At 41.3% G+C, this 12,851-nt stretch overlaps 1 protein-coding gene across 1 annotated transcript in view; it reads right to left on the bottom strand.

Moving 5' to 3' along the window:
• Nucleotides 1-12,435, bottom strand: part of ankrd34b.L (ankyrin repeat domain 34B L homeolog) — a 43,904-nt gene extending 31,469 nt beyond the window's left edge. Inside the window, exon 1 of the mRNA XM_041582259.1 lies at nt 11,772-12,435. The gene's annotated coding sequence lies outside the window, so the exon portion shown is untranslated. The remainder of the gene's footprint in view (nt 1-11,771) is intronic.
• Nucleotides 12,436-12,851: the final 416 nt, after the last annotated feature.

Raw genomic sequence — 12,851 nt, 5'->3', positions numbered from 1 at the left:
AATTTAGATGTACAAGTAGAAATGTTGTATACTTGGCCTGGTGGGCTTGCCGTCTCATAAAAATATATTGCAGTGGAGAAAACCCCTTTGCTACACATTTTTTTCCAAGAGGAATACCAATTCCCCAAAGCATTAAACATCAAATCAACCGTGTCTCCCCACTCAGGTGATACATATCTGCAGCCCCTTGAACTAGATACAAAACGGATTTTTACTCTGTTGCTCCTAAGACAATATTATCCCTTTTAGCATTCTACTAACTCTTACGGTGCCCATAGACGTTACAATTACGATCTTTCCTGGAAAGATCGTTCATTTCAATAAGAACATGTAGAGCTGAATCATCAGATATAGAGGTAGCAACAATAGAATTCTACCTTTATCTGATAATTCAGCACTAACAATGAGCGATGTTCAGGTGCCTTCAAAAGTGCTCGATCAAAATTTTCCGGCCAGCCCGATCGACGAGCCGTTTGATATCCAAGTCTTCTGTTGATATCAGTTGGCTAGTCTCCCACCATACACACACAAATATTGTATGAAAATTCATTTTCTGCATCTAAGGCCACCATAAGTCATATCTGATGTTTAAATAAACACAGTCTGTTGTTTGCCCCCAAATATATATTTCATCAAACGCCTGTACAGGTATATGATATATTATCCAGAAAGCTTGGGACCTGGGATTTTCTGTAAATTAGATCACCGTACCCACGTCTGGACTGAGAGTCAAAATAGGCCCTGGCATTTCAAGAATTCAGATAGTCCTCCACCAGCCCACTAAATAATGACTGTCTATGGGATCTTACAGCAGCCTCTCTGGCATTTGCCAGAACCCACAGATTGCCAGTATGGGCCTGACCGTACCTTAAGTCTGCTAAATAAGTCTGGTTAAATAATTTAATTAAAACTGAGTCTATGGGAGATGGCTTTTCCATAATTCCGAACTTTCTGGATAACAGGTTTCTGATTTATCTCAAAGACATTCAGACATAGCTGTAATTGATTATAGGGCTGATGGGAACTAATATTATATTGTGTACTAGTGATATATTGTGCATTTATGATAATGTTTTTTGACTATATGGGGGTTATTTACTCAACTCCGAATGCAAAAATCACGGAAAATTTGTGGTCTTATTTTTTTTAAAAACCGGACTTTTAAAAAATCACAAATTTTTCAGAATGTATTAAACCCTGAGGATGGTAAAGTCTGAATCAGAAAATTCGGCATCTGAGACAAAAAGACAGCAAATCGAATTTTCAGGGAAAATGTAATAATAAATAATCGTAAAAAAACGATGTGCGCTGAGTTTCATGCAATACCCTGAAGTTTTCTGGCAAAAAAATCATGAAAATCTGATTTTTTTCCCGCAAAGCAAATTTTCACTAAAATGTAATACTAGATAAGCATCAAAAACTCGAGCGGATTTGATCGGAGTTGGCAGCAGAAAATGTTGAGATAAAATAAACCTCCAAGTGTCTTCCAAGGGATGGAGACTGTAATGATGACGTGACAATGGGCAAGCAATTTATTGTGACATCTGCTGCTTTTACAAACTGTGCTATGACCTTAGCAAAACACTGATGAGCCTTAAATGAGTAAGTTAAGAATAACTTGAGCATCTCACTGCTCACACACACATCAAGGTGGAGATCAGTTCACTAAGAAGTGGTGAAAACCTAGTGAACGAGCTACTGATAAGCTACTTTGTGCTTCTACTTATTCAGGTCTCCGGAATGCAGCTGCCAATCATTATTTGCTTTTGACATATATGGGCTGTCACAATACATTAATGTTCCGCTATAAGGATATGCTTTAATTCTATTTTCCATCTCTTGGTCCTGGACTGCTTCAGGCACTTGATTATATTATGCCTTATCACAATTGCAATTCAAATATATTTTCATCTGTGCTGCTGCCATAATCGGATTGCATTTAATGCATGTACTTTTAGAATCATTTCGTTTCCATGTCAATTAATGATCATTTTGTTTCATGCTGTGCATTGTGGTTTGTATGCAGCCCACCCTGATAACCTATCTGGATGTAGTGCCATTTTGGTCATCTGGGGTATTTAAAGGGTCTGTCTGTAGTTTAAAAACTACTTTTGAGTACTATCATGGTTAAAGGTTTTGCAACTTTTGCACAAAACAAAACACTGCAAGTTTTCTAATCTCTCTTTTAATTCAGGCATTGTGGTGTGTGTACAAATTGCCTGTAGATGTCACTGTGCTCAAGACTTATACGGTGCATACTTTCTATACAGCTTGTGGCGTTAGAGTTGCTTACTGTTGTGTAATGGCTGCATGAACCTGCTAATAAAGATAGTTATTGTCAGGATCAGCCCGAGACTCGAACTCTTGTTTATGCTATTCTGGACACTTGTTGCATTTACCTCGTGAGCCACTGGGGTCTCTTGGGGCTGATCCTGAACTCTTGTCTTTGATGTTCCTGTTTATCTGCCTGTTCCCAGTTTGTCTCCTCCCTGGTCTCCTCCCTTCTCATTTCCCTCATGTGTTTCCTATTCCCAATCACCTTCCCTTTATAATCCCAGCCCTGAGCCTTGAGTCATTGAATTTATTCTGTTTGATACCTGAAAACCTTGATACCTGGAAACCTTGATACCTGGAAACCTTGATACCTGGAAACTTTGTCTTTGTATACCTTGTTCCTGAATACATTTTACTTTTTTCCTGAGTGAGTATCTCAAAGTTCCTGTGTTTCCCATTTTTTCCTCTCCTTGTGGATACCCTGATTATCCTCTTTGCCTGTTCCTGCCTTTTGTTTTCTGTGTTCTGGCTGCCATTAAATATTCAATCTTCTATCATCATGTCTTTGCCTCCAATCACCTATGGGTACACCCCTGGGCTTCTGCCATATCCACTCCCCATGGAGTGTCAATCCTCAGTAACAGTGGTTCCCCGTTGTAAACCTTAGGTGTTATACTCTACTCATCCTCGGTTACCAAAACAGGCATGTCCAACCTTTGACTCACCAGCTATTGTTGATCTATTAGGGGCAGATATATTAAGACTCAAATTGTAAATTCGGATTCAAATTTTCGAGCTGGATTATTGGTCAAAGCTCACCAATTTGAGTTGGGAATAATCCCAACTCATATTCAAATTTGAGATTTATCATACCTGGACCCTGGAAATAACTCGAATTCGACTATTCGCCACCTAAAACCTGCCGAGTTCATGTAGAAGTCAATGGCAGAGGTCCAGTGACCCATTTGAAGATGTTAGCCTTCCTGACGCATGATTTTTCAGGTCGGGAATATTCGTTCAAGTTTTAAGCATTTGAGTTTTTTCTTAAATAACATCTCATTCGAGTTGTGATTATATTCGAATTTATTAGAGTAAAAAAACCTCACATAAACTCGAAATTTGAACTTTGATAAATCTGCCTCTTAATGTCTGTGATAAACTTTATAAACAACACTGCTTTCTAACCATGCCATTATCCCCAGTGATAACTCCTGAGAAAGCCAGGATCTGTATAGGACCTAGATTGCACACTCAAAAAAAGTGTAGATATGCGCATTAACATCCATGCACATTCCAGCCTTTGGATGATTTGATAGGAAGAAGTGAAGTTACGCTTGTTCCTCAGACTTTGTCGCTGGTGCACACGGAATGCTAAAGGTATGAATAGTAATTGTGAATATCATTTGTTCTGAGACTTTTTTCCTATTTTATTTCCCCTGATGAAAACCTTACTTGCTTGAAACGCGTTGGGCATTTAATATGATGTAACCATTTTCAGTTTTGAGTGTGCAATCCCTTTCTGCATTTTTACTATTGTAATGGGATCATCTAATGGGCCGATCCCAGCAGATTAGGACCTTGTCTATTGCGTAGGGTGTGCAATTCCCACTTATGATACTAAAAAGGCCTAGATTGGACAGACCCATATTTCCTGAGATTATCATAAAACAGACTATATCATCCCACACAGGGTCAGACTGGCCCATTGGGATACTTGTTGGGCCCTGCCACCCGCCCATAAGCCAGCCAAATTAAAAATGGCCGTGTGTTTCACCGTAGAACGCTAGGCCATCTTTATTTTTTTCTGCTGTGGAGTCTAAAGGTGGCCATAGACGTAACAATTATGATCTTTCTTGGAAAAGATCTTTCGAAGAAAGATCGTTCATTTCAATACACACGTGTGGAGATGAATCGTCAGATATAAAGGTAGAAACAATAGAATTTTCCCTGTATCTGACGATTCAGCACTAACAATGGCCGATGTTTGGGTGCCTTCAAAGGCACCTGATCAAAATTTTCCGTCCAGCCGATCGACGAGCCGACCAATATTCAGGTCTAGGCTCTTTTCCCACCATACACACACCGAATATCATACGTTAATGTTTCGTATGATATTATCTATGCGACTAGAGCCACCTTAATTGACCGCAGTGGAAGTGCCAGTGGTTGTGGTGGAGTGGGAGGTCAGTGGCTGCTGGTTGTCATATACCCAGTAGGCCCTGGGTACCCAAGTCCGACTCTGGTCCCACTACAGTCCCACAGCTTTGACAACAGGACTTTGGTATAACAAATACATCACCCACCTGTATATAATAGTCACCAGCGCAACAAAGCCAGCCTAGGAACCCATCCCTATATGCATCTTCAGAATTCAACAAAACACGTGGAACAGATCCCAGTTTGGACAGCCCATTGACTGGGTGAAAGAAATAATCTAAGTCCTGCAATACTGTGGTCCTTTGTCCTCTACAACTTGCTCTTTGCCCTTTGTAAAAGATCACTTTCATTGTTCAGTTTGATAGTTTTATTATTATTTTCAGCATCCGGATTACCGGCTGCTCACAGGTTCAGTATACCATAACTGTATTGATAAGCACAAGAAATAGAATTATATACAGCCTGTCTATAGTACTGGGATGGCCAGTGTGCAGAATAGATGAAGAATAAAAGCAGCTATGGTGTAGTTGCTGGAAATGATGATAGAAATTGTGTTGGGATTTAGGGTTTTCCAATATAAGCAGAGCTATTAGGGAGCCACCTGAAGCAAGGATAACAGTAAGAGAGATTCATGAGGAAGCCATTGGCAACTGCTTTAACACCACTCGTATATTCAGCCGTTATGTAACACAGGAACCACAAGCAGGCAGAAGTGGCTTTTGTATTCTCTTTCAGCAAGTGAAGAGCTACAAGCCATTTTTAAGACTACAAATATTGCTTTTCTTGTTTTGTTTTTTTTTTTACAGCTTTTTACTATCGTCTTAGTAATCACAGAAGCTTTCCTGTGACTCTCAGAACTCATTAAAAAAACCTTCCTAACCTCATCGGGATATGGTGATAATAAATCCCTTATCTTATTACCAGCCACAGTGTGTATATATGCGGCAAGACACGAGACACAAATGAAATAAGATAGCGGGTAATGAAGTGAAACAAATTCGTGATTCATTGTTCTTCATTAGAAAACATTCCTGAAAAACTCAAAGCAGGGACTTCTCCAACCTACGGTCATTTATATTCCACGGGTACACAATAAATTCAAAGTACGCGAGCCTTCAAGATTATGTAAAGAAAATAGCCCCAGAGGCAGTATATACTGTGTGTGTGTGTGTGTGTATATATATATATATATATATATTACCATATTTTGAAGCTATTACATCCACCGACATTATAAAAACAAACATGTTTTACAGATTGCATAACTGGCATCTCTTTTTTCTGAGCCTATTTAGATCTCCAGGTATAGCAATGTCTGCTCCATCTGCTGAGTTTTCAACTGCCTCTGGACGGGACTATTGGTCAGGGGAATTGGGTGATCAGCTGCATGCAAGCCTAACATCAAAGTATGTTCCTTGGATTGTATAATAAATATAAGTATACAGGTAAGTGATCCGTTATCCGGAAACCTTTTATCCAGAAAGCTCCAATTTATAGGAGAGCCATTTCCATAGACTCGATTTTAATAAAATAATTCAAATGTCTAAAAATGATTTATTTTCTGTAATAATAAAACAGTAGCTCGTAATTCATCCTAACTGAGATATAATTCATCCTTATTGGAGACTGTGTGCATAAAAGATACAGTCACAAAAAAGCCCCTTCCAAACTTCATCCATCTTGAGGCCAATGGCTGAATTCTTGTAGGGAAATAGCTGGGTTCTTCCTGAAACAAAAAGTCACCCCATCTAAAAAACAAATCGTCTGTAAGGCTAAATGTATTGTTATTGCTACTTTTTATTACTCATCTTTCTACTCAGGCCTCTCCTATTCATATTTCTGTCTCTTATTCAAATCAATGCATGGTTGCTAGGGTAATCAGTACCCTAACAACCAGATCGCTGGAATTGCAAACTGGAGATCTGCCGAATAAAAAGCTAAATAACTCAAAAACCACAAATAATAAAAAATGAAAAACAATTGCAAATTGTCTCCGAATCTCCCTCTCTACAGCATACTAAACGTTAGTTTAAAGGTGAGCAACCCTTTTAAAATCGAAAGATGAATACGTAAAAGTAGTAATAACAGTGAACCGTTTCCTTAAAGAGCATTTGTTTTTTAGATGTCAGGCCTGTTTGAAAGCCAAAACTATAAAAAGAAAGAAAAACAGACCAATTGAAAATTTGCTTAAAATTACACATTCTAAAACCTACAAAAAGTTCATTAAAATGAAGCCCCCCCCTTTAAAGGGATAGTGACACATATAAATACAGTCTGTGTTCTGTAGAAATGATTTCAAATATCCAAAGGATTTGTAATGGTGCAGCTGCTTTAGGACACTGCCTGCTTGTATAGGGTAATTGGCTAGAGAACTGCCTGGGCATGTCTGTGTTAGTTAAGTAAGATCATTTAGTGGCTGCAGTGTTGGACTGGCCCACAGGGATACCAGGAAAACTCCCAGTGGGCCCAGGTGTCAGTGGCCCCTCGTGCTGCTAATCATTTGGCCTATTTCATGGCCATTCCCTATTTCTATAAGAACAAAGAGGTTAAATAGATGGAATAATAGATTATAGTATTTAAAGAAAAGAGACTAGGAGAATAGAGGTTGAGTGAGGAGAGGAAGAATAATAGTACTGAGAGTAGGCTCCCCTGGTCTAAGGTTTTCTGGAGTCCCAGTCCAACACTGATTGGCTGTATCAAAGAACAGCCTTTATTTTAAACATAAAAATGGTCTTCAAGAGGAAACGGGGTCCTGATATGACATGAGAATGAAATGACAGCTGTATGGCAACACCTACTCACAGGGACACACTGAGGCACATGAAGGCAATTATTTCAAAAGCTTAATTGTTTTTAATTACACTTACTGTACAACCATGACTATATGACTGTAGCACGGGAATCCCCGCGGGAGTCACATCTCAGGCCTGTCCCACATTAGAGCAGTGTGAGTGATAGAGCCAGAGATGTGTCCTTCGGTGCCCAAGCTAATAAGAAATGACGCTTAATAAGTGCCTACGCTACAGGACAACATGAAAGCGTCTCTCAAACTCTGCTCTGGTCCCAGAAATGTACTTTTAGCTTCTTTGCTCCAGTTACCATAGTTACCAAATGCCGAGACACCATCAGCTTCATACTCCGATTTAGTTTTATAAGTAGCTCAAAAAAAAATACACCAAAGTACTGGTAAAAAAAAAAAACTAGAGAAACCGACGTGAATCTATGATTAAAAATAGCACCCGTCCATCCTAACTACAGCCCTATAGAAGCACAACTCCCAGTGCTGCTGATTGATGTAGTTGAACAGCCTTTGGCAGTAGCCCAAATCTGATTGGAATTGCACATTTGAGTACAGGAAGAAGAATCCAGTTTATAAAGGAAACCACACTGGGTACACAGTTATGGGTCACTGGCAGAAATATCCTGGGCAAGAAGGGCACATTGAGTCATTATAGTCATGACTCAAAATGAATACAGGTATGTTATCAAAATTGCTCGGGGCCTGGGCTTTTCCAGATAACGGATCTTTCTGTAATTTGTAAGTCATTTAATAATTGAATAAACCCAATAGGCTGGTTTTGCTTCCAATAAGAATTAATTATATCTTAGTTTGCATCAAGTACAGTTATGGAATCCGTTATCTGGAAACCCATTATCCAGAAAGCTCCGAATTACGGAAAGGCAGTCTCCCCGAGACTCCAAATATTCCAGATTTTTAATAATGATTTCCTTTTTTCTCTGTAATAATAAAACAGTAGCTTGTACTTGATCCCAACTAAGATATAATTAATCCTTCTTGGAAGCAAAACCAGCCTATTTGGTTTATTTAATGTTTACATAATTGCAATAAATTTAAGGAAATGAAGATCCAAATTATGGAAAGATCCGTTATCCGGAAACCCCCAGGTCCTGAGCTTTCTGGTCGTATACCTGTACAAGGTACTGTTTTATTATTACAGGAAAATTATAATTATATGTATTACTTGGTGTTTGGTAGAGATCTTTAACTATATTAGACACCCCTAAAATTTCAGATCCATCATTCCACAAATAGCTTATTACACGGGCAAGGTCCGTTTATATATGTTTCAAATCAGTAATAGAAAGTACAAATAGAGCAATGTCGACTGAAGTCTGGAGCACAGGCTATAGATATCCACAATGGCGGAGGCTCTGTTTATGGTTAATGTCTTATAAGTCTTAAAGTGGGACCTGATTGTGGTAAACTCAGCATCAAAGCAAATACATGTTCTGTTTGTACTATCAGTAAATAGGGCAGAAAATAATCATTTAATTTGGAATTCCAACTTGGCTCCAAACCTCTTCCACCACCGCAATGCTTGGATCCAGCTCTATGGGTTCCTCTGTGGTAAGAGCACTGCACCCGGCTCTGCCCTGGCACAATTACAAAGGAATATCTGCTACTTACTGTACAACTCAAATGCCAGGTTGTAGTATGTCTGGTTACCTTAAACCTCCCTAGGGTTAACACTTCACCCCTTTAATACCATCCACATATTGAATTCACATGCTGCAAGCAGGGTCGGACTGGGCCGGCGGGGCAACGGGAAAATACCCAGTGGGCCCCAGCTCTTTTGGGGGCCCTGCTGGCTCAGACCCGATCCTACATTCCCTCTCTGATCATTCTGCCGTGCCGTTAAAACTTGCGAACTACTGCCCTGCCATTAAAACTTGGGCATGCGGGGAGGGGGAGGTGTCAATGGTGGCGGCACTGAGTTGTTTGCGGCTGGGGGGCCCGGGGGATGGTGTGGGGGGCCCCGTGAGGCTGAAGGCCCGGTGGGCCCTGGGCCCCCCAGTCCGACACTGACTTGAAGTGTAATTATCAATTTAGATGCATGCTGCAGACTGAAGTGATTTATGTGCAGCATGTACAGTGGCATAACTAGAGGAAGCAGACCCCACAGTTGTAGGGGGGCCCAGGGAACAGGAGAGCCTGGACTATATATATATATATATATATATATATATATATATATATATATATATATATATATATAAAATAAATAAAAACCCTCCTCTCAAGCCACTCTCTTACTGGCTAGGAAGGGTGTGAGTGGGCGGAGTTTGGTGGGGGAGTGGGCGGAGTCTGGACAGGGAGTGGGCTGGCAAAGGTGAGATGTGGGTGGGGCAGAGATGGGACAGGAAGTGGGCAGGAGGATGGGGATTGGAGTGCGCCACTGAGTATGTATATGAATTAATTGCTAAACTAGCCATGCAGAATGTGGATTTAATATGCAGCTGGTATTAAATGTGAGGCAGCAAATCTGTGCAACTCTGCAGATGGACGGCTAATATGTGGGGGCTCCAAGATGTGACTTCCGATGGGTTTGGGAAGAGAGCAGGGGGTTCTGTGTAAACAGGTTTCAATTAATAACAACGGGTTGGAGTTTCAAGTGTCAATAAGTTATCGTATAAAACGAGATGAAACAATTTTACACTTGGCTGCCCATAAACCAAAATAGCCATAATTTGTCATGGTCTCAATGTGACTATCTGTGTTATATTCCCATGCCTTTAATGTGACTATTAACTAATATAGATATTCACAGAAAGTTACAGGTAAGTATTTGCCAGAAGGATTCTTTGGGGAATGTAGTCTGCTTTGATTGCTGTGACTTGGTAGTAGCAGTTTCAAGAAAACGTTTGATTTTTTTTAAAGCATATCAAAAATGGTTATTGGTTCTCTGTATTATGTATCGTACATACGGGTCTGCTCAGGACCTCACTGACGACTGTTTTATTGGAGGAAATAATATAAAATAATAGGAGGCAAAGCAGTAATGTGCCCAAGGCAATAGTGAATAGCCCAGTGCTCTGCCAACACTCCCTGCACCTGTAACCAACTCACCCCCAATGTCATCACTACCCACTGCACTCACTCCATTGCTTCTTTCCCCCTGGTCTATCTGCCGACCAAAACTGTGCCCCCCCCACTGCACCCAAGCCATGTGCCTATACCTCGTTCTGACCCTGAAAATGGCTGAACTTGAACTTGTGCCAGCAGTGATTCTCACTTTTCTTCTACATGGCATTGTACCATCACCCATCTTGCACCAAAGCAACCCAATACAGGAGAATTGCTAAATAAGTAGCATCACAAATATACACAGGATTTCATACTGTACATATATAACACATTTCACACTGATACATATAAAACGACAAGACATAAAATAACTTGGGGTTTAGATTTGTTGCAGCAGCGGCAGTGAATAATGCAGTAAATGGCTGTAAGTAAGGAGTTCCCAGTCTTAGGTGAGCAATGAGGAATGGATAGAGAAAGCTCAGGAGGGAGCTCAGTGGGAGTTGGATCTATTTCCCTTTAAGTCCGCTGTTGGCAATTGCAGCAGATGAATTCAGGGACACAAATGAGACTCCAGTCTGTAGTGTGATGTGAAAAATGAAAAAGGGGGGCAGTGAACTGTTACTGGGGACATGGAGCTGGGAAATTGAAAGTATTCCTTGTGCAAGGGTTAAACATACAGTTAGGGGCAGATTATCAAGGGTTAAAAAAACCCTCAAATTCGACCCTTGAAGTAAAATCCTTCGAATATCGAAGCTTCGATCGAACGATCAAATAAAAATCGTTCGATCAAACGTTTCGAACGATTTTAAGCGATCGATCGAAGGATTTTTATTCGACCAAAAGAAAATCGCTGGTGAATGTCCCCATAGGCTAACATTGGACTTCGGTAGCTTTCATCTGGCGAAGTATGAAGTCAAAGTTTTTTTTTAAAGAGACAGTACTTTCGATTATCGAATGGTCGAACGATTTTTACTTCGAATCATTCGATTCGATCGAATTTGACCAATTTGATGGTCAAAGTACCCAAAAAAATACTTCTAAATTTGAATATTTTTTTATTCCAACTATTCGTTCTAGCTTAGTAAATCTGCCCCTTACTGTACTGACCCTCACTCCCTTCCCACCAACGATTCCCTTACTGATCCGCTTGCTGCCTGTTAGTACACAGTTATTTGGGAGTTTTCATTCTTATTTAGGAGAAGTGATTACAATATAGTTGTTATTATTAAGGGTCTGTCCCATCCAGTCATTGTGCTTAAACAGAAGCCATATAGAAGGAGGGGTGTCAGCACTACAACTCCCAGGATCCTCCCAAGCTGCACAAGGGAAGAACATCCCTGCACAAGTTGTTTGTGAGCTTTATGCTGTTGTACAACAAAGTCTGGACTGATGGAGAGACCCAACCACTGACCAGGACACTGGGCAATATCCACACTGGTAAGAAGTTCCAGCTCAGATAACTTTGGCAATGGCACAAAACACCCAATATATATATATATGTGCAAGCTCTTACCTGATGGCAGTGAATGGCAGTCAGACAGAGAAGAGCAGAGCCAGGGGGAAGGATAGAGGCAACATAACCAGCAGAAAGTGGTTTTATTCACAGACAAGGAGTTTGGCAGGTAGGGAGGCAGCAGGGGCAGTGAGTGTTCGGGGGGCTGCTGTGAGCATTGCAGTACTGCTGCTACTGGGACTGATGCTGCCAGAGAGAGAACCTGAGCTTGTGTTCTGCAGCCCAGCGACGCCTCCGCTTCCACCTCCGCCTCTGCTCCTTGTCTCTGCTCTGCAAGTCTCTGCTCCTCGTCTCTGCTCATGAACCTGCTGCTGCTACTGCAACTCGCAAGTGGCATCAACTGCCAGGGAAATCTCCCTCGCCCCCTCCTTCCCCTTCCCGTGGGGATGTAGTTGGGATCTGGGGGCGGCACATCCAGACTCAGCCTCTAGAAGCAGCAGCAGCAGACTTAGACTCTCGCCCCCAGTTAGCGACTGTTCTTACAGGAGGGGGCACAGTGTGTGGGAAGGGACTGAGGGACTGGCTGTGCAGGTACAAGCGACAATGTGGAGCAGGTAGTGACTCCTGGTGTAATACTTCTATGATTAACCCTGGGAGTGCCGCTGCTGCAGAGATGTGGCCCAGGAATGTGGCCCCTACTGGCCTGGCCTTGTATTAAGTGCACAGGTCCCACAGGGGCAGCTCACTGGGGACAGAGAGAGAGAGAAGAGTCTGCAGCAGCACATTCAATGCTTCATTCATTAGCTAAATAATGTCACATGATGGAACCCAGCAGCACCAGCAATGGGACCTACACACACATCACATACTGATACTGTCTGTCTATCACTGCAACTGGGGTCCAGTCTTTTCCCCTGACATTTGTAGCCCAGGATTCTCTAATTACCAACCACCTATTCCTCTCTCACTCTCCTCTTTCTCATGATGTCACTTACATGCGTCGTATGTCTCTATTAATTCTCCTTTTATGTACTCGGGGCCCCTTAGTTCATGGGATCTGGGAATGTTAAAGGGCTTGTTCACAATGTTCCCTGTAAGGAGTGCGCTTGTGCTCACACACACAATTTAAGGCCAACACCA

Source organism: Xenopus laevis, chromosome 1L (genome assembly GCF_017654675.1).
Source record: "Xenopus laevis strain J_2021 chromosome 1L, Xenopus_laevis_v10.1, whole genome shotgun sequence".
Taxonomy (NCBI): domain Eukaryota; kingdom Metazoa; phylum Chordata; class Amphibia; order Anura; family Pipidae; genus Xenopus; species Xenopus laevis.
The sequence above is the reverse complement of the archived record's forward strand: the minus strand, read 5'-3'. Positions and strand labels throughout refer to the sequence as shown.